This window comes from Leptodactylus fuscus, chromosome 2 (assembly GCF_031893055.1).
Source record: "Leptodactylus fuscus isolate aLepFus1 chromosome 2, aLepFus1.hap2, whole genome shotgun sequence".
In the NCBI taxonomy this organism is placed as follows: Eukaryota; Metazoa; Chordata; class Amphibia; order Anura; family Leptodactylidae; genus Leptodactylus; species Leptodactylus fuscus.
The window spans coordinates 100,514,773-100,537,756 of NC_134266.1; the positions used below are offsets into that span (position 1 = coordinate 100,514,773).

Sequence of the window (22,984 nt, forward strand, 5' to 3'; positions counted from 1 at the left end):
AGCCTTCATTTTTGTGCCCACCTGTGTAAAGCACCCCAACATGAAACTCCATGTCTGTACTCAACCTCTCCAATTCCTCCGCATCCTCATACTCATCCACCATAAGCGTTGCACAATTCTGCTAATACTAGGCTCCCTCCAACATGATTTCCCCCAACTCTGCTGGTTAGAGGCTCCCTCCACCCTGATTTCCACCAACTCTGCTGGTTAGAGGCTCCCTCCACCCTGCTTTCCCACAACTCTGCTGGTTAGAGGCTCCTTCCACCATGAATTTGCCCAAACTGGGCTGTTTAGAGGCTCCCTCCACCATGAATTGGTCCAAACTGGGTTTTTTAGAGGCTCCCTCCACCATGAATTGGTCCAAACTGGGCTGGTTAGAGGCTCCCTCCACCATGAATTGGTCCAAACTGGGCTGGTTAGAGGCTCCCTCCACCATGAATTGGTCCAAACTGGGGTGGTTAGAGGCTCCCTCCACCATTAATTGGTCCAAACTGGGCAGGTTAGAGGCTCCCTCCACCATTAATTGGTCCAAACTGGGCTGGTTAGAGGCTCCCTCCACAATTAATTGGTCCAAACTGGGCTAATTAGAGGCTCCCTCCACCATGAATTGGTCCAAACTGGGTTTTTTAGAGGCTCCCTCCACCATGAATTTGCCCAAACTGGGCTGTTTAGAGGCTCCCTCCACCATGAATTGTTCCAAACTGGGCTGGTTAGAGGCTCCCTCCACCATGAATTGGTCCAAACTGGGCTGGTTAGAGGCTCCCTCCACCATGAATTTCCCAAAACTTGGCTGTTTAGAGGCTCCCTCCACCATTAATTGGTCCAAACTGGGCTGGTTAGAGGCTCCCTCCACCATGAATTTGCCCAAACTGGGCTGTTTAGAGGCTCCCTCCACCATGAATTTGCCCAAACTGGGCTGGTTAGAGGCTCCCTCCGCCATGAATTTCCCAAAACTTGGCTGTTTAGAGGCTCCCTCCACCATTAATTGGTCCAAACTGGGCTGGTTAGAGGCTCCCTCCACCATGAATTTGCCCAAACTGGGCTGTTTAGAGGCTCCCTCCACCATGAATTTGCCCAAACTGGGCTGGTTAGAGGCTCCCTCCACCATGAATTGGTCCAAACTGGGCTGGTTAGAGGCTCCCTCCACCATGAATTTGCCCAAACTGGGCTGTTTAGAGGCTCCCTCCACCATGAATTTGCCCAAACTGGGCTGGTTAGAGGCTCCCTCCACCATGAATTGGTCCAAACGGGTTTTTAGAGGCTCCCTTCACCATGAATTGGTCCAAACTTGGCTGTTTAGAGGCTCCCTCCACCATGAATTGGTCCAAACTGGGGTGGTTAGAGGCTCCCTCCACCATGAATTTGCCCAAACTGGGCTGTTTAGAGGCTCCCTCCACCATGAATTGGTCCAAACTGGGTTTTTTAGAGGCTCCCTCCACCGTGAATTGGTCCAAACTGGGCTGGTTAGAGGCTCCCTCCACCATGAATTGGTCCAAACTGGGGTGGTTAGAGGCTCCCTCCACCATTAATTGGTCCAAACTGGGCTGGTTAGAGGCTCCCTCCACCATTAATTGGTCCAAACTGGGCTGGTTAGAGGCTCCCTCCACCATGAATTTGCCCAAACTGGGCTGGTTAGAGGCTCCCTCCACCATGAATTGGTCCAAACTGGGGTTTTTAGAGGCTCCCTCCACCATGAATTGGTCCAAACGGGTTTTTAGAGGCTCCCTTCACCATGAATTGGTCCAAACTTGGCTGTTTAGAGGCTCCCTCCACCATGAATTGGTCCAAACTGGGGTGGTTAGAGGCTCCCTCCACCATTAATTGGTCCAAACTGGGCTGGTTAGAGGCTCCCTCCACAATTAATTGGTCCAAACTGGGCTAATTAGAGGCTCCCTCCACCATGAATTGGTCCAAACTGGGTTTTTTAGAGGCTCCCTCCACCATGAATTTGCCCAAACTGGGCTGTTTAGAGGCTCCCTCCACCATGAATTGGTCCAAACTGGGCTGGTTAGAGGCTCCCTCCACCATGAATTGGTCCAAACTGGGGTTTTTAGAGGCTCCCTCCACCATGAATTGGTCCAAACGGGTTTTTAGAGGCTCCCTTCACCATGAATTGGTCCAAACTTGGCTGTTTAGAGGCTCCCTCCACCATGAATTGGTCCAAACTGGGGTGGTTAGAGGCTCCCTCCACCATGAATTTGCCCAAACTGGGCTGTTTAGAGGCTCCCTCCACCATGAATTGGTCCAAACTGGGTTTTTTAGAGGCTCCCTCCACCATGAATTGGTCCAAACTGGGCTGGTTAGAGGCTCCCTCCACCATGAATTGGTCCAAACTGGGGTGGTTAGAGGCTCCCTCCACCATTAATTGGTCCAAACTGGGCTGGTTAGAGGCTCCCTCCACCATTAATTGGTTCAAACTGGGCTGGTTAGAGGCTCCCTCCACCATGAATTTGCCCAAACTGGGCTGGTTAGAGGCTCCCTCCACCATGAATTGGTCCAAACTGGGGTTTTTAGAGGCTCCCTCCACCATGAATTGGTCCAAACTGGGGTTTTTAGAGTCTCCCTCCACCATGAATTGGTCCAAACTGGGGTTTTTAGAGGCTCCCTCCACCATGAATTTGCCCAAACTCTGCTGGTTAGAGGCTCAATCCACCCTGATTTTCAAAACAAATGTTGGTGCCAACCTCAACTTACTACAAGGGCCAAATTCACTGCTGGTGACAAGCTCTCCTCACTGCAAGTGCCAAATACACATGTTTCAAGGTGTTTTCCTACTGTCAGAGAGGTGGTATTGAGTGTGTAAAGTGTGTAGTTGTTAGGCTGTGATGTTGGGGTAATAGAGGGTCTTTGGTGTGTTAGATGCCCCCAGACATGCTTCCCCTGCTGTCCCAGTGTCATTCCAGAGGTGTTGGCATCATTTCCTGGGGTGTCATAGTGGACTTGGTGACCCTCCAGACACGGATTTGGGTTTCCCCCTTAACGAGTATCTGTTCCCCATAGACTATAATGGGGTTCGAAACCCGTTCGAACACACGAACATTGAGCGGCTGTTCGAATCGAATTTCGAACCTCGAACATTTTAGTGTTCGCTCATCTCTAGTCTAAACGTAATAAAAGGTTTTGTCTGTGCCTGAGGAAACAGAATAGGATCTGCCTCCAACTAACTTCAATTTTTTCTAATTGCTGATTTAGTTTGAGTGGCCTTTGGGCTGAATTTAAGAGAAAAAATTAAATCTGCCCAAATCATTTCTCCTAGATCGAATAGCCTCTCTTTTTAGAGTTTTTGCCTTATTATAGGCCAGGACATCTGGATAGCCTCTAGCAAGAAGACACATTTTTAATTTGCTAGCCTGTTCTATGAAACCTTTGTCACTATTGTTTATCCTTTCAGTCTAATGAATTGTCCATATGGGACTGCTGTTTTAACTTGTTACTATTAAAATATAGTAATGAATTTGAAGCAGCAAGTTTTCTAAATATTTTTGTTTTAATGCTGTCACTAAGACATATAGAAATTCTAGACCAGTGATGGCGAACCTATGGCACGCGTGCCAGAGAGGGCACGCAGAGCCCTCCATGTTGGCACGCGTGCGGTCGCCCGGATCGCTCACCAACAGGGAATCCGGTACAGGATTCCCCGTTGATGAGCGATCACTGCCTTCAGTTGTATGTGCAAATGCACATACAGCTGAAAGCTGTCAGGGTAGGCCGCGGATCGCGCGACCGCGGCCTACACTGGCTGCAGAGTTTGACCTCTGCCCCGACGCGGGCGCGATGACGTCATCAGCGCCGCCAGTGACAAGAAGGTGGATGCCGGCGGCTCTTCAGGGGTGAGTATGAGAGTGGCTCACTGTGTATATGATGTTGGGGGGAGCGCTTATAATACTTGGTGGGGTGTATGATACTGGGGGGGAGTGTATAATACTGGGGGGGCTTATAATACTGGGTGGGGTGTATAATACTGGGGGGAGTGTATAATACTGGGGGGAGTGTATAATACTGAGGGGGCTTATAATACTGGGGGGAGTGTATAATACTGGGGGGGCTTATAATACTGGGGTGGCTTATAATACTGGGGGGTGTACTAAAGAGCATATAATACTGGGGGGGGGGACACCTACTGCGGAGCATATAACACTGGGGGCTACTGTGGTACTGTGCAGAATATAATATCGTGTGGTGGGCCCACTGCAGAGCATATAATACTGTCTGGGGTCCCCTCACTATTTATATCACACAGTATCTGTTTTATAGCAGACGTGATATTAGTACAGGATGTAAAAATATTACACGGTAACTATAAAACAGATCCTGTGCGATGTAAATAGTGAAAATTAATTGTTCAAAGTACCAAATGCCGAGACCTTTACATTTCAGTACAACGTTGTTTGTATTATTGAAAGCTCTGTAAAGCCCCACATGACTGTAATTTTTGGTCAGTAACTGTCCGCAATTGTGGATCCGCATAGTATTAAGTCTATATTGTCGTGTTGGCACTCCGCGAAAATTTTGTGGGTTTTGGGTTGCAGTTTGGGCACTCGGTCTCTAAAAGGTTCGCCATCACTGTTCTAGACGGTCTCATCAATCTTTGAAGTAAATTTCATATTTATATTATTCATGGTATTTAGGTATTGAAGTCAGTAAACAATCCTTTAGGTCCAGACCAAAGGATTTTGTTTTGATATATGTTTTGCCTAAATGTTAGAAACCAAGAACACATATTTCTTCAAATATGCCAGGTAAAAATTTGCATAGGTTCATGCCACAGGCGTACCCATGGCAGTTCCATCTTTCATTAAATACAAAGGCGTTGTTTGTCAATCAAAGTTCAACTCCTTCACAGATAAATTGAATAAGACTTATGATGTTTCTGGCATATTTTAAGATGTGTGTAATTGCTTCTATGCCCCTATTATACGGGATTCTTGTATAAAGACTTTCATTGTTGATAGACGCTAAATATAGATCCCCCTCTTAATGTACTTCATTGAGGCTCATAAGGAAATCATTGATATCCTTTTCATATGAGGTTATGTCTTTTAGTACTATTCTTAACAGCCAATCTAAATATTGAGAAAGGGGTTCTAATACTGAGCACTCAGTAACAATCAAACAGCCTGGCAGGTCTATTCAAGTCTTGTGTATTTTTGGGAAGGTAATACTAACCTGTTTTTGGTTTTTTTTGGAAACTCCACCATAAGTTTTTTGGCTGCATTTATTTATATATGTAGATATAGTTCCTCTCTCTATATTGTTCCTAAGGAAAGTTCTAGTATTTGTCTGAATGTTTGGAATAGGATCTTTATCAAGAAATTTTTATAGGTGGTTAATAACCACCTATAAAAAAAACACTGGTTATATCTCCCAATTGCCTTTCTGCCTCTTAAATACTAATCTTTAGTAATAAATACTGTATTCCCTCCCTCGACTGCTTTTTTATTATATTTTTTTGCTTCTATAACCATATTATTAAGGTTTTTTGTTTTTTGTAACCCCACACACACACACACTTTATAAGAAACTGCTAGTGAGCTCAGCATGAACGTTGGGAAGGAAAGGACAGGCTAGGAGAGTATTTTTTATTTTCTTTTTTTATGTACTCTATTCTTTGGGATCATGTAACTCTTTAACTCAAATTTTTTTCGCCTAAACTACCCCTTCAACTGTCCAATAGATTCTTCCCTATTCCATCTCTCTTATATTCTGAAAATATTGTTTAGGCTGATTTATAGTCAGACCAAAGTTCAACTTCAGCTTATTTACTTTTAGCTAATAATACCAAGCGCAGTATGCAAATTAACTTTCACTCTAAGATTTACCGGCCTGAACATTATGCTAGGAGAGGGACTCCTAGCATATTAGTTAGTACAGCAACATACTGTCCTGTATTAGAATCGGTACAGGATAGTATGTTGCTGGGAGGCAGTAGTTCCTATCAGAATAAATAATTATTATGGTAAGAGTCCCTCTCCCAGCATAATGAAAAATTGGGGCCGGCCTGATACAATGCTCAGCCTGAAGAACAGCGCTCACCCAGAAGATGACAGAAATTTCTTTAATAACAAATGGAACGGCACAACGCGTTTCGGACATATGGTAGTCCTTCCTCAAGTGCACAGTCACTGGCCTGGATGGCTCCAAACATGATGTTGATATGATATGACATGATATGTTTGGAGCCATCCAGGCCAGTGACTGTACACTTGAGGAAGGACTACCATATGTCCGAAACGCGTTGTGATGTTCCATTTGTTATTAAAGAAATTTCTGTCATCTTTTTTTTTTTTTTTTTTCTTTTTGGTAGAGTTGGAAGGGACCTCAAGGGCCATCGGGACAACCCCCTGCGAGTGCAGGTCTTCCTAATTCATCCCAGCTATATGTTTATCCAGATTCCGCTTGAAGATTTCCATTGATGGAGTGCCCACCACCTCCCGTGGCAGCCTATTCCACTCTCTCACTACCCTCACTGTCAGAAAGTTTTTCCTAATGTCTAATCTGTATCTCTTTCCCTTTAGTTTCATCCCATTGCTTCTTGTACTTCCTTGTGCTAATGAGAATAGGGTAGATCCCTCTGCACTGTGACTACCTTTCAGATATTTGTAGACTGCTATTAAATCTCCCCTCAGCCTTCTCTTCTGCAAACTAAACAATCCCAGTTCTTTTAGCCGCTCCTCATAGGACATGGTTTGCAGACCTTCCACCATTTTGGTTGCTCTTCTCTGGACTTGCTCCAATATATCGATGTCTTTCTTGAATTGAGGCGCCCAGAACTGTACACAGTATTCCAGGTGTGGTCTGACCAGGGAAGAGTACAGCGGAATAATGACCTCTCTTGATCTAGATTCAATGCTTGTCTTAATACATCCCAGAATTTTATTAGCCTTTTTTGCAGCAGCACCGCACTGTTGGCTCATGTTGAATTTGTGATCTACTATTATGCCCAAGTCCTTTTCCCCTATGCTATCACTTAGTTCTATTCCTCCCATACTATATATGTTTTTTACATTTCTGTTACCCAGATGTAGAACTTTGCATTTGTCCCTGTTAAACACCATTTTGTTCGCCTCAGCCCATTGTTCCAGTGTGTCTAAGTCCTTTTGAATACACTCTATCTTCTGGGTGAGCGTTGTTATTCAGGCTGAGCATTGTATCAGGCCGGCCCCAACTTTTCGTTGTACGTTCCCGTTCATGTAATGGTCCTGCAGCTGCTGCCCTCCATCTTATTCTACATACCCTGGACTTGCTTGCTCTCAAGGTTATTTGGGTTGCTGTGACCTCCTCACAACCCACCCAGGTGAGCAAGCACTTTTCTCTACATTTAAACCACATTTTCTTCCAGTGGTAATACACGAGGATCGGCTCGGTGTTGTTTGTTTTTTGTCTCCCAGCATAATGTCAGGCCTGTAAATAAGACACACAAGGGACCAGGTTTCACAGGTAAAACTTGTAAGAAATATATTAAAGGAATGACATCACTGAAGTTGTAGTGAGTCCTGTACCTGTCAAATTTAGTTGGCCTCTTCAAAGGGCTTCAGAAGGCGACACACTTTGATTATGAGTCTCCAGTAGCAGATTTCAAAATAACGTTTTGCCTATGGTTTGTTGCATGCAGTAATCATTCACTACCTTCTGCAGCTTGCACAGACAGGTCAGCATATGTAACTCCATGTTTGCTTCACTTTATAGCCATGAAATGTGGGAGGAGGAGTGAAAGCAATGTTTTATACTGGAGAAGTTAGGGTTGGGAAGTAGTTCAGTAAATAGAAACCAGAGGAGAAAAATGGGCCCTACATTCTGTTGGAACAGGGCTTGCACCGACAGGGTGCATTTTCTGGATTGTGAATGCTTCCGCTGTATACATTCACCCAGTGGGCCATAAAAGCCATGTTTGGTTGCTGCCCATAATTGCTGTTCCATGTACCAACAGTACCATACATCTTTTCCCATGCTGACAAATCCAAGGAGAGGTTTACATTTTACCAAATAAACTGATAACGGCATAGTATGTGAGTACTGTAATATCTATTTCATACATTTGTGCCTGCATGGCCATGGCTTATTTTCTGCTTGGATATGGTAATGTAAAGTACAAAAAAATTTGTAAACAGGAGATGGCAACATAAAGCTGCTGCCATCAGCACCTGCAGCATTGAAATTGTATCTGCCAGTGCCAACATCACTACCACCCCCTGAGCATGTCTTAGACTTGCCCCAGTCAAGTTTTTATTTTATTTGGAGTTGCACATTAGATTGATAGATTGATTAGATTTTTACTATTACAGCTGCCACCACCCTTTTCCACTGATGTTACTCTGCCACCTTGTCCTCTTGGCACATATCCTATATGCAACAGAATCATCAGATTCAGCAATAACCTTCTCCACTTTTTGTGATTGTAATGGGATTCTTGCACATGCAATTTCTACCTTTGTTTTCCCCCTACCCATACCAACATGAGGAAGAGGGAGACTTGTGCGACAAGAAATAACTGTTAGGTATGAGGCCGGAGCCTCTGATGCGATGCACTGAGGCTGCCGGCCTGCTCTACTCCAGGGGGATAGAATAGTCTGCAAGGGTTGCCAGTCTCCTCCTGAGACTGGAATCTGGACTTCCGGGGTCAGGGAGTTGGCGGCTATTTAGGCCTGACTTTGGCTCCAACTCGCCACTGGTTATTCGGATCTTCTGATATCAGCTCACCCTGCGCTCATGTTTCTCCCTGGCCTGCTTTTCCTGCCCTTTACTGTGTTCCTGCTATTGGCCTCTCGTGTATCACCCTGCTTGCCTTCCAGACCTCGTCTCCTTGACCTGCAACTCTGTACCACATGACCCCCAGTGTATGACCCAGCTTCCGACTACATCTTGTCTAATCACATTCACCGTGTTTGGAGGAAGAAGGATGTGTACAACCCCAAGAATACCATCCCAACCATGAAGCATAAGGATGGAAATGTGATTTTCTGCAAAGGGGACAGGACGACTACACTCTGAATGGATGGGGCCATGCATCATGAGATTTTGGCCAGCAACCTCCTTTTTTAAGTAAGAGCATTGAAAAAGGGTCGACCAGCATGATAATGACCTGAAACACACATCCAGGGTAACTAAGGAGTGGCTCTTTTAGGCCTGGAATGGCCTAGCCAGTGTCCAGACCTGAACCCTGAAAATATTTCAAGCAAGCTGAAACTCAATGTAGTCCAGTGACAGCCCCAAAACCTGAAAGTTCTGGAGAAGATCTGTATGGAGGAGTGGGCCAAAATCCAGTGCAGTGTATACAAACTTGGTCAAGAACTATGGAAAACATCTGACCTCTGTAATTGCAAACAAAGGTTTCTGTACTAAATGTTAAGTTGTGTTTTTCTATTGTATCAAATTCTTATTTCATGCAATAAAATGCTAATTAAATATTTAAAACTCATACAATGTGTTTTTCTGGATTTTTTTTAGATTCTGTCTTTCACAGTTGAAGTGTTCGCTAAAAATTACAGACCTTTCAATTCATTGTAGGTGGCAAAACCACCAGTGTATCAAATACTTATCTTCCCCACCAATCAATGTTTTGCATTGTCATATATATAATCTATACAACTTGATGGCACCTAATATTCTGATACTTATGCTTAGTGAGATATATTTCTATTTATGTGAATTTGTGAATTAAATATCACATTATTTCATTGTAATTTTTTCAGGATTTTTTTCTGCATTATGGACAATATATTTCTACAAGACCTGGTTGATTCTGATTTTAGAATTAAACAAATAGGGTCGGGAAAAGAAAAAATACAGCCCACTGGTATGGTGCAAAAGATCAACTTTCAATGAAAAAATATATATGTAAAGGAAACACTCACTTTCCAAGAAATGGGATTAAGCGCACGGGTCTCCAAAAAAATTCCTCCGGCTAGGAAGGAACTCCACATAATGAATAATACCTCCAAAAGAATGTTTAAATTAATAACTTCCCTGTGTACCCCTTTAAATAGTGCCCTAATTAAAAGGTTTCCTAAGTTTTCCTAATTAAAAGGTAAAAAAAGGTAAAAAGAAAAAAATATTGGGGTTCCGATACCTGGGCCACCAGGATCAGGTGTTTGAGTGAACTGTAGTGAACTGTAGTATAGTGTCATTAATTTCATAGTGGTCATGTAATGTATCCTCATCTTATACATGTCTATGTTTCAAGACTGTAATTACATCATAAGGTCAGTATACACAGCCACCATGACCCCTTCATACAGCTGATCAGAGGGGAGTCACTCATTTCTTATTGATGATCTATTCCAATGATAGATCATCAATAAAAATGAGCTAGAAAACTCCTTAAGGTCAGGCCTCACATGGCGTCCTGCAGCAGAGAAGAGCTGTGGAAAAAACTGGTTCTTCCTGTAGCACTTTGCACAGAAAGATTGCAAAGATTTCTTCTGCTGACTTTCTGCTTCAATTTTATCTATAGTGAAACCACTAGCATTTCCGTAGGTTAAATTGACATGCTGTGTTTTCCAAAACCGTACAAAATCTTGATTAGCACATATTATATAGGTTAAAATCAGAAATTTGTGGTAAAAGTGAAGTCCAGCGAATCCTCTTTGTTAAAATCTTTCTTTTATTGAATCGATATATTAAAATTGCAAACATTTGGATGGTTACAGACAGAGATGGTAAATCCATAGTAGTGAATCACACTAATAGCTGACGCGTTTCGAAAAGAAGTCTTTTCTTAGTCATAGCTAAATTTCACTGAGAGCTAGGTGTCTATATGTAGTCAAATGTTGGAAAGGTAACAGCTCTGTAATTTTTAGCGAACACTTCAACTGTGAGAGACAGAATCTAAAAAAAATCCAGAAAAACACATTGTATGATTTTTAAATATTTAATTTGCATTTTATTGCATGAAATATTAAAATTATTTGTTTGCAATTACAGACGTCAGACGTTTTCTATAGCTCATGACCAAGTTTGTACACACTGCACTGGATTTTGCTCCACTCCTCCATACAGATCTTCTCCAGAACTTTCAGGTTTTGGGGCTGTCACTGGACTACATTGAGTTTTTCCCACAGCTCTTCTCTGCTGCAGGACACCATGTGGGGCCTGACCTTAAGGAGTTTTCTAGCTCATTTTTATTGATGATCTATCCTTGGAATAGATCATCAATAAGAAATCAGTGACTCCCCACTGATCAGCTGTATGAAGGGGTCATGGTGGCTGTGTGTATCTCACGCTGTCTCTTTATACTGACCTTATGATGTAATTACAGTCCTGTCACATAGACGTGTATAGGATGAGGATACATTACATGGCCGCTATGAAATTAATGACACTATGTAAACAGAGAAGCAATCACAGAGCCTACACAGGTACTACAGTTTACTCAAACAACTGAACTTGGTGGCCCAGGTATCGGAACCCCAATATTGTTTCTTTTTACCTTTGTTCATAGGTGTCTACAGTGGGGCATAATACTGTGAGTAACGGCCACTATGGGCCATAATACTGTGCGTATGGGCCACTATGGGGTATAATACTGTGTGCGGGGGCCAATATGGGGCATAATACTGTGTGCAGGGGCCACTATGAGATATAATATTGTGTGTAGGACCCAATATGGGGTTTAACAGTGTGCACAGGAATTCGATTTGGGGGAGAGAGGGGGTCGGTCTGTCAGGGAAGGGGGGGCCATGTCAAAAGTTTGCCACGGGACCCCACCATTCCTAGTTATGCCACTGGTAGTGAAAGGTACTCTTTAAGCTAAAATGCTTCAGGAAAAAAAGAATTACAATGACAGAACCTTTGAATCCTGGCTGTCAATTGTCAGGAGCAGCATGAATACAATTTACACATGTGCACAAATATTGAAAATATATTATGTTTTGTAGTAACAATTTCTCATGAAGAGAAAACTTTCCATAATCAAAATTTCATAGAATGTTTTGGTTCTTCAAGTGTTGTGATGAAGTGAATGATTAGAGGATTTTGCTTGTCCTTTACTCTTCACAAGTAACTGAAGACACAGTTTAATCATCTCCACAGTAATGAAGAGTCTAATAGGGAGCTTTTGGAGTTCCTTTACTTAACTAGTGAGGAAAATGAATTCTGCAAGAACTATTCACGGAGCCAAATATGCATGAAATAACTAAGATGGGAACTGTTGAAGCATCAAGTGTTTCAAAAAATCCATTTCTGAAGCGGTCAAGTCAAGGTCTTATTATCCACCCACTAAACAATATTGATCTACGCATTAATCACTTTTCTAAACATCGAGATGAAAAAGTCAATTCATTGACTTTTCCATGAATCAGAATTGGGGATGGGAAGTTTCATTTACTAGGTTAAAATCAATTTTTGTTTAAGAGACAAAATCTTTAAAAGTTCATTAAGGTTGAGGGAAAACTGCGGTAGCAACGCATTGTGATTTGTCCCGCAGCGCTTTTCACAGAAAGACTTTCTTCTCCCATTATACCTACAGGGAAACCTCGCGTTTGCCGGTATATTTGACATCCTGCAATTTCCAAAACCACAACGGTCTTTACACTGCATGTATTTTTCTCCAATGTGTGGATGGCATTGCTTGAATACTGTGGTTTTTGGGTTTATGCCACGTGGGGTACAGCCTAATAATGACTTTTTTTATTTTGGGTTTGTTTTTTTTTTTTTTTTTAAAAGCCAACCATGCTCCATCTCAGGTATCCCTCCTGTTCTCAAAGACAATACTTCCTGCTACAATCACAGACTAGCCCTCTGACTTCTGGTGACATTGTAGCTGCTCCCCATAAAGATGAAGATCAACCAAACAAAACAAACTCCATGTGCAAACTCCCTGAAAAAGACAAAGTTCGCTCTTGAAAAGCATGCCTTCACCCTGACATAACCCAAGCCATACGGCACCTAGCAGAGGGTCATACCACAGAACATCTTATAGAACACCTCTTGGCACAAACATTCTTCTAGAACAACCGTTGACACATTCCATCTTCACATGCAGCACCTGCAAAAGAAACACAACAACATACACTCTGCATTACCAACAGTTACACAGCACATATGGAAAATGGTCACAAACAAATGTAACACTGAATAAACACAGGCCCATAATTACTATTATAATTATAACTAGACAGTGGCATAAACATGGCACAATACGGCTGTCTTTGGTGTGTCGTGGCACATCTAGTTTGGACTAAAAAAATTTCACTTGCTAAAGATGTGGGTGTAGATTCTAAGAAAAAGGGGGTATGGTGGAGACACACCACTATATTCCAAAATAACCTCGTAAAATTCTGGCTGAAAGGAAGCCAACCAAAAGGTGGTATAAACTTGGATTAGATGATCTAAAGATGACCGACATTTATCATCCAACTTCAGTCAATGCGGTGAATCTGAATGTATTTTCAGACAGCCTGTCTACTTCTGCACTGTGTATTATTAGTAAACCTGGAGCATTGTTTCTAAAGTGATGCCGACTGGTCTTGGGCTGAGACTCTCCATATGGCCATTTACAGAATCCGAACTTGGGTTGCTCACTATAAAGAAAAGAAAGGGTAACCCATTTAAAACTTCTGGACTCCAATGCAAAATCTCTAATAGAGTCCCCAACATGACACTATATTTGTAATGGACTCTTGCAGTTGAGATAGAACTTTTAAGCCACTTTGAGCTCTAGAGCTAGTTGCCAAAAGGAATTATGTAGGCTTTAAGCATCAAATCCTTCTTTGCATTGCCAGTTTCATAAGTTTTTATTTTTTTTCAATGTAGCTATACAAGACCTTGTATTTTGTCCACACATTAGACTTTTTGATCAGTTTTTATTACTTTTTTGTTTTTGAGAGGTGAGATGAGATGAGTCAGAAACAACAATTCTGGCATCTAAATGTTAACTTTTATGGTGTTTGAGGGAGAGTGGGCTGGAGGTTATGGAGGCAGACAGTTAGCTGCTGCGTTCTCATCTCCGCTGCCTTAGATTACCGAGCCAGCTTGCTACAACCGCACTTATGGGGAAGAAGCTCCCCCTCAAGAAGACTCCGATATCCATGGCACCCAGTGGGTTTTTTTTTCCTGATGGACCCTTTCTCCAGAGGCAGCCTCGTGTATGAGTGGTGACTAGAGATGAGCGAACACTGTTCGGATCAGCCGATCCGAACAGCACGCTCCCATAGAAGTGAATGGAAGCACCTGGCACGTACGCTTTGCCAGCGGCCGGTCGCTTAACCCCCCGTGTGCCGGCCGCTTTCATTCATTTCTATGGGAGCGTGCTGTGAGCGTGCTGTTCGGAACGGCTGTTCCGAACAGTGTTCGCTCATCTCTAGTGGTGACCTCGGCGACACGAGGAGTCATGTCAAGCGCTAGAACTGCACTCTTCTCCCTGGGACCCAGCACTTCATACTCTGTTGGCATCCTTGGAATCCTCCTATGGGGACTTGGCACCTGATTCTCCTGCCCAATTCCCGTTACAAGACCAGTCCCTACATCACTCAGGTGCCATATTGGAGGCCCTTCCTTGTGGTGGCTCGGCTCTGTCTTCTCCACAACGGTGAAATCCTGCCTCTCCCCTGCTGTCCCATGTGCCCACCCTGATGGCTGCTCTGGACCTCCAGAATCCCCCTGCTGGACTTTCTTCTCCCAATGAGACCATCTATAATACTGTCTCCCTAGAAGCCCCTCTCTCTTCCTGTGCGCCCTGGGTCTTTCTCCTCTCTCCAGCCTGGACTTTCCTTTGAATTGTCTTCCCTGCTGGTGACCCCACTGACACCCCATCCTTTGGATGCTATGGCTGTGCCGGGGCTCACAATGGTGGAGAAACCCAGGTATACACATCATTGGATCCCATACCAGATCCCCACTACCAGTGCATGTCAGTTCTGGATTTTTTCCTGCAGTGGCAATCCGTTCTTAAACAGCTTCCCATGAAACAGGAAGTTACATTTCTTATAGATGACATAGGCATAACTTTAAGCAGGAAATTTTTGCCATCTGGGTCGAACTACGCAACTAGCTGTGAGGATGGACTACCCATGAATAGACCCGTACATATGTCTCCCAGATGCATTAAATAGTTTCCAAAAAATCTAAGATTCTTAAACTGACGACCCACCATTTTGAGGATATGGATAACCGTTGCAGGAAACATAATAATAGAGGTCCATGGCTTTTGACTTTGAAGGTGCTAAGGTCCAACTCCACCCTTATCTCTCCTGGATAATCCTCCAGAAGCAGTAAATGCTCTGAAATCTCCCATCGGATCAACAGCTGCCATACCGCTGGAACTTCCCCTTTGGTCGTACTGCTACCCTGAAATCTTATGCTGACCAGCCCATCCCTGAGGACGAGGAGGTTGCTACCCGGCCTCCCCCTCTATCTCTAGTTTGGAAGACTGTGCAATCAAAGCAGCGGCACCTACCTTACACAGATTCTGCTCCTGTCTCCAGGTCCCTCTGCCTGCATCATTGGAACTCCCCTTGCTGATGACATTTCTTTTTTTTTTCCCATCCAGAACTGATGTCTCCTAGACCCTTCCTCTGTTGCCTTCTCCTGGGTCCTGGATATTCTGCATTTGTCTTCTTCCCTGCTACTCTATTTATTACTATATGTTCTCTCCCTATGGAAGGGGAGGCTATTACGAGTCGACTCTGACCTGACCAATTTGGGTGTTCCTCACCAGCCTGTTGGACTTCCACAGCCTTGCCTCCCACTCTATAGGGGCACATTGCTGTAGCTATTACTGTTATTATATGACAGAACATCATAGTTTAGTTTGCACTGTTTTTATTTATATATTTGCATTTTTCCTAGCCCCTACCGGGAGTATTGCTCGCTGGATTTATTGATGGTCTTTGATATATTTTATTTGTTACGCTCTCTGTCTTGTCTCTCTCCCTCTCTCTTTGTTCTTCCCCGTCTCTCCCAGGACTTCCTTTTCTTTGCTCTGCCTCTGCTTTCATGACTTCTCTACACTTTACTCTACCCCTGTGTGGTCCTTGGTTCTGCAGTGGTAAGCTAAATTATTTAAGTGTTCACATTCCTACACTCCCCCTTGGCTAAGATTCTATCTATTGATGTCAAAGGTCTCAACTCTAATGTGAAGAGCAAGCTGGCCTTGGTGCAACTGCAAGCTTAAAGATGATATTGCATTTCTCCAAGAAACCCACTTTGGCAGTTCTTGAACTTTTAATTTTGTCCTTTGCTTTTCCCCACAGTACACTCTGCCACTATGTACTGTAGTTCCTAAGAGTACTCAGGGAATTAGGGAGGGTGGTGTGGGGATTGGAGAGGGTTAAAAGGACATCATCTGCAAATAGAGATATTTTAAACTCCCTATCACGAACCACAATATTCCAGTACATTGTATGGAATATTAAATGATACCAGTACAATATGTCCACCAAAAATGAAGCCCTCATACAGCCCTCATGCCCCCACTGTTTAGTTATTAAAACAACAACTCTTAGTCAGTCTCTGAAAATTGATTGATGATCTGCTCTTTGTACAGACATGCCAAACACAGATATTTATGACTGCTGACAGCTAAAAATATCTAACACAACCAATCTTGTTTTATCAGACATGAAACTCCTGTACTGGTATTTGCATGTCCGATCGTTGGCTAAATCAATCATTTTGGTCAATAAAAGACTAATGTTCATATATATGTTCACAGATACGCTGCAAACTGTCTGTCATGGAACTGTGAGGGAAAAAAATAAAGCAATGTTTTGTGTGATACATTCACAGTACCCTTGTTTAATAACACCAGTTTTAATATACTTTATATATTTTTATATATTTTGAAATAAAATGGTGATTAATTATGTCATATCAGAATGATAATCTATTCCTATGTAGACAACAGACTTTTGACAATAGACAGTTTATAGTATAGCAGAAGCAAACAAGTACTAAATAATTCACTGCAGTTAGAAATATTAGGGCTCATTCACACTGAGTTTTTGGCAGCAGATTTTGACGTGGAATCTGCCTCAAAATCCACTGCCAAAAACAGCTCTCATTGACTTCAATGGGAGCCACTCGCTTCTTTTTTCTGCTAGCTAGTAGCGAAAAAAAGAAGCGACATGTCCCTTCTTCCACGGTGCAAGACTCCGTCCCGATTAGGCCCATACATTCGGGCCTAATCCAGAGTGGAATGCCGCAACGGGATGCTGGTTCACTGCATCGGCATTCCGTCGCAGCTAGCCGTGCAGTATCTTCACACGCGGAATCCGTTTTCCGCCATGTAAACATACCCTTACTGGGGTCTTCAAACAAGAACTGAAGGATCTGTTATTGCAGGCACATTCCAAACAGTCTCATTGACAAGAAGGAATTTGGGTTCCTGTGGCCTGAACATCCCACGCTTGCATCCTTCTATATCCTCCCAAAAATACGTAAGGGCCTCCACTAAATACCTTTAGCAGTGTTTTGAGTGATTTCTGGGTCTCTCTGGGAGCTCCTGGCATCTTCTGTATTTGTTTATATGGGTAGCTTCCTGTTCTGTTTTCCTCCAACTACCATGATCAATTGCACTTCAGTCAGAGCTGACTCACACTACCTTTCTCTTTTTCACTCCCTCACCCTCCCTCTCTCACTCCATCCCCTCCCTCTTTCATTCCCTCATATCTCCTCCCTGTTTCCCTTACTAGCCCACCCACTACTAGCCCTTCCCAACTAATTAACTCAACCCCACCCAATCATACTTACCTGTCTTCCTGTCCAGATCTTTTGGGCAAGGAACATTACTTCCTTCTGGGGGGCCAGTTCCGCCTCTTCCTGACGTCTGCTGTGTGCATTAGACCAACGTGTGCATTAGATGCGACGTGTGCATTAGTGCCGTAGAGCCGAGTTGCGCTGAAGCCAACACTCCAGCTCTATTGCACAAGCTTGGGCGGCCAGCAGACGTCAAAAAGAGGAGGAGCTAGCATCCAGAAGGAAGTGCAGTCCCGTGCTCATAAGATGTGAACAGAAAGACAGATATGTATGATGGGCTGGTGGGGGATAGTATGGGTCACATTCCATTTCTGCAAACAGGTAAACGGAGCATCACCAGAAAATCTGAAAATATGCCTGGGTGATCTAGGGAAATATACTTTTTTTTTTTTTTAATGTAATCTAAGCAAGTTAGAAGGTAGGAGGGGAGATGTTGTTTAGCTTAGAGTAGAAATATCATTTTATTTCGGACAACCCCTTTAAATAAGATCAAAGGTTTAACGCTGAATGAAGGTGAGTGTCTCTTGAGTCTAGATGTATAAGCCCTTTATATTTTATACTCTGCACAAATCTGGCTATGTGACTATTGATTACTATCTCAGATTGAGGGGCATATATCTTAGGTATCACAACTCAATGATACACAAAATATTGAAATTTATATTAGAGAGGAATTTTTGTCTTTGTACCTTCCACCAGCTGACGGGTACAGTTATGGGGAGTCCGGGGGCCCCGATATATGCAAGCTTGCACCTTGGCCAGTGGGAGAAAACGGTTGTGTTCTTAGATCATGTTCACTGGGCATTTATGATTGATCTTTGGTTGTGTTATATTAATGACATGGTGATTTTTTTGGCGAGATACTGAAACTGACTGTGAGTACCCTGAATATCAATACCTTAGAACTTCAGTTTACATCAGAAATCAGTGCAGCATCTCTGGCCTTTCTTTATCTTAATCTTGTTAAACAACAAGAAATGGAAGTGTCCACACTATTGTACCTAACAAAAGCACAGCCACAAATAGTTTTTTTCAACTGGGAAATTGCTATCCTCTCCTGTAGAAATGCGGCATTTTCTATAAAGAAATTCTCTATATAAGACCCAACTGATTCTCTATATAAGACCCAACTGCTTCACAATAACCGAATTTGATCAACAGGCATCAGATTTATCAAGAAGATTTGGGGAAAGGGGGTTTCCCAAACAATTCTTTAATACTGCCTACCAAAGAGCAAAAGCAACCCCAAGAAGCTCTCTCTTTGCACTGAAAAATACATAGACAGTTGAGGAGAACAAAATGAGAGATAGGCACCTATGACTCTAGACAACAACCATGACAAAGAGGTGCTCACACGCCACCGGCACATTCTAAAGACTGATCCGGATATAGCTTCCCCAATGCCCTCAAATCACCCTTCAGCATGGGAAAAATATTCACGATAAGCTGGTCCACAGTTGTTTAAAACCTCATAGAAGAGTATATACTCTTGACTTGATGCATATTCTTTATCCATATATGAATCTTTTGAAGTCTCCTTGTTTGTGTGGTTATCAACTGTTTATAAAAATCGGTACAACAGGTTATTCTCCTACTTAGGATATAATTTGGCAGTGTCCCTTTTTTCCATACACTTAGTTATAGCTATGATTCATAGTCACTTGATTAATTAGGGTCCAGCTTTCAATCTTAGAAGATTACTCTTCTTTATTTATACTAGTCTTGCTTTCATCTGAGATACTGTACGCTAGTGTATATTTATTTCTTTCAAGGAGCCTTTTTCCTTCATTTGGGATGACTAATTATAATACAATATCAGAGCAATAAGTTTTCTCCCCCTTGAGAGATATTATTTAGCAGTGCCTCTGTATCTATTTACCCTACAGGGTGTTTATCAGGTTATGGAATGACATTTAAGGTGGAATATTTTTAGTATAAGACATTTTCGTTGGGTATTCTTTTTAGCACAGAAAGGGTTAATATTGTGAACCCGGTGCAGTGATTGTACCCAAATCATGTGTTGGTCAGCCCTTTTATTGTTACAGTGGGGGAAATAATTATTTGATCCTGAAAATCACATTGTACGATTTTAAATAATTCATTTGCATTTTACTGCATGAAATAAGTATTTGATACAATAGAAAACAAAAATTAATATTTGGGACAGAAACCTTTGTTTGTAATTGTAGGAGGTCAAACATTTCCTGTAGCTCTTGACCAAGTCTACACACACTGCACTGGACTTTGGCCCATTTCTCCATACAGAGCTTCTCCAGATCTTTCAGGTTTCATGACTATCACTAGACTACATTGCATTTCAGCTCCCTCCAAAGATTTTCAACTGGATTTCAGGTCTGGAGACTGGCTAGGCCTTGGCCTAGACCTTGAAATGCTTCTTATGAAGCCACTATTTAGCTGCCCTGGCTGTGTTTGGGTCATTGTCGTGCTGGAAAACCCAGCTACGGCCCATCTTCAATGCTGTTACTGAGGGAAGGAGGTTGTTGCTGCTGGCATGAGCAGGGGGGAATCTTAAGTGCCCTGCAGGATTTTAATCCATGATGATGTAGTGTGTTACTAATGGTAATCTTGGAGACTTGGAGACAGCTCTCTTCCGGTCATTGACCAGGCCCTCCAGTGTAGTTTTGGGCTGATTCCTGACCTTTCTCAGAATCATTATTACTCCATGAGCCAAGATCTTGCATGGAGCCCCAGACTGAGGAACATTGACAGTCATATTGTTTTCTTACATTTTTTCAATAATTGCGCCAACAGTTGTCCGAGCCTTTATGATCCTCTCCATTTTTCTCTTCCATGCTGGCTATTGGTTTGACCCTGGCTTTGGCTCCCATCCCTGTTGATCCCTGTTCCTGTTTGTGTTTCTCTGGCTCTGACCTTTGGACTTTGTGCCAGGACTTTTCTTTGGATTACGACTCTGTACTTACCCTCTCTGGAATTTGACTGACTACGTACCTCGACCTCTCCTTCCATCACTCACTCCTGTACTTTGCTGCTATCCCCGCTTCTGGCCCTGCTCTGTCATTTACTCTTCATCTGGTGGCACATTCCTCTGTGTTACCAACTCCGGTCTGGAATTTTGCCGAGCCCATCTCCATCAGTAGGAGCTCTGGTGAAAATGTCCTGAGACTGGCTTTGGTTCATACTGGGTGTGTAGCAGTTTGGTTATGGATTCTCCACTAGCGGTCATTATGTTCAGTTATGCTGTGTTCACACATCAGTATGCCAGTATACTGATTGTATACTGACACCTTTTTATGCTGATAGCAAACACTGTCTGTCCCCTAGAGGACAGATAAGGGGATTAAAAGTAGCAATTGTAAACAAAGTAAAGATAAGGAGATATAATAAATGTCCTTATGTCCTCCTTATCTCTACTCTGTTTACAATTGCTACTTTTAATCCCCTTGTCTCTCCTCTAGGGGACAGACAGTGTTTGCTATCAGCATAAAAAGGTGTCAGTATACAATCAGTATGTGCATCAGTCTGTTTTGAAGTGTCAAACTGAATTCAAACGGACGGATGGCATACTGATGTGTGAACATACCCTTAAGCTGCTTCTCTCCATTCTGACTACTCTGGATCCTGTACTGGCATCTGAGCTACTAACAATGTCCTTGAAAGCTGACTCTAGTCGTTCTTCCTGACTTATGAACATGCTGAAAGTAACAGGTACCATTTTGTCAGATCCCTGTGATGCCTCTGAGAGTCATTCACTGACAGTGGTGCCCAGTTCATTCCAATCATCAGAGGTATTTTCAGGTGTGAAGGATCTGTCCAGTGTTCTAGTAAATAATTTCAGTGTTTCCCAACAGGCATCTTTGGCTTAGCTAGATCTTGACTCCGGTCCTCTCCTTGTCTTGCTGGATCTTTATTTTTCTGGGCCATGCTGGCCATCTAGACAGTTGAACTGTTATCTAAGCAGTTGAATTTTAACACTTAAATTAAATCACCACCAGAGGTGACTGGCAGTGGCTTACTCAACTCTCTCCATTAAAATATATATGTCAGCTAAACTGAGTTTGTATGTTTAAGGTGAAGTATATGGAGGAATAGCTGTCAGCAGAATGAACATTGGCTATCAGCCATTAAAGGGGTTATAGAGGATAAATAGCTGATCAGCGAGGGTGTGAACCCTGAAAAAGGTGGCAATTGAATTCAGCCTTACTGCAGCTGCCAGCTAAATGTAAGCGCACCACTTGCTGGAAGTACAGCACTTTGCAATTTCCAGACTCCCATTGAATAATAATAATACATTTTTATTTATATAGCGCCAACATATTCAGCAGCGCTGTACAATTTGTAGGGTTCAAATACAGACAGATACATAACAAAGAACGTCATTTAACACAATGGGACTGAGGGCCCTGCTCACAAGAGCTTACAGTCTATGAGGTAGAGGGGTTGACACAATAGGTAGCAAACTTGAACATGAACTTATGAACATGCTGGAAGTAACAGGTACCATTCAGCAAGGGACATGCCTTCAATGAGGATGAGTTAAAGAGGACCTTTCACCATATCTGGGCACAGGCAGTGTTATATACTGCCAGAAAGCTGACAGTGCGCTGAATTCAGCGCACTGTCGGCTTTCCCGATCCGTGCCCGGTGTAAAGCGCTATCGGTCCCGGTACCGTAGCGCTTTACAGTCAGAAGGGCGTTTCTGACCATTAGCCAGAGACGTCCTTCTGCCTCGCGGCGCCAATCGCGCTGTGCTGTGGAGCCGGGAGGAACTCCCCCCTCCCTCTCCTGATAATGCTAGTCTACGGACAAGCTGTGTGAGCAGAGGGAGGGGGCGTTCCTCCCCGCTCCACAGCACAGCGCGATTGGCGCCGCGAGGCAGAAGGACGTCTCTGGCTAATGGTCAGAAACGCCCTTCTGACCATAGAAGAGCTACGGTACCGGGCCGTAAGCTCTTCACACCGGGCACAGATCGGGAAAGCCGACAGTGCGCTGAATTCAGCGCACTGTCAGCTTTCTGGCAGTATATAGAACTGCCTGTGCCCGGATATGGTGAAAGGTCCTCTTTAACAAGATAATCCTTTAATAGTCCCACAGAGGGGAAATGTCAGCATGTTACAGCAGCATAGTAATACAGGTACAGGATAATACACAGTAATATATTACAGAAGTAGACACACATATGCTGAGAAGAGAAGATATACTAGGAATCCGTAGCAGCTTAGGAAGAGAAGAAAGAAAGAAACAATGGGTGTAAAACAACCCCATTCCTAGGATCTGTTTAATCTCACCAATCAGCTATTTATCCTATAGAAAC

The 22,984-nt window shown here is 43.0% G+C and overlaps 1 protein-coding gene across 1 annotated transcript in view; it reads left to right on the forward strand.

The window, feature by feature from the left end:
* Positions 1-22,984, forward strand: part of PRELP (proline and arginine rich end leucine rich repeat protein) — a 96,296-nt gene that overhangs the window by 68,675 nt on the left and 4,637 nt on the right. The gene's annotated exons all lie outside the window — the stretch shown is intronic.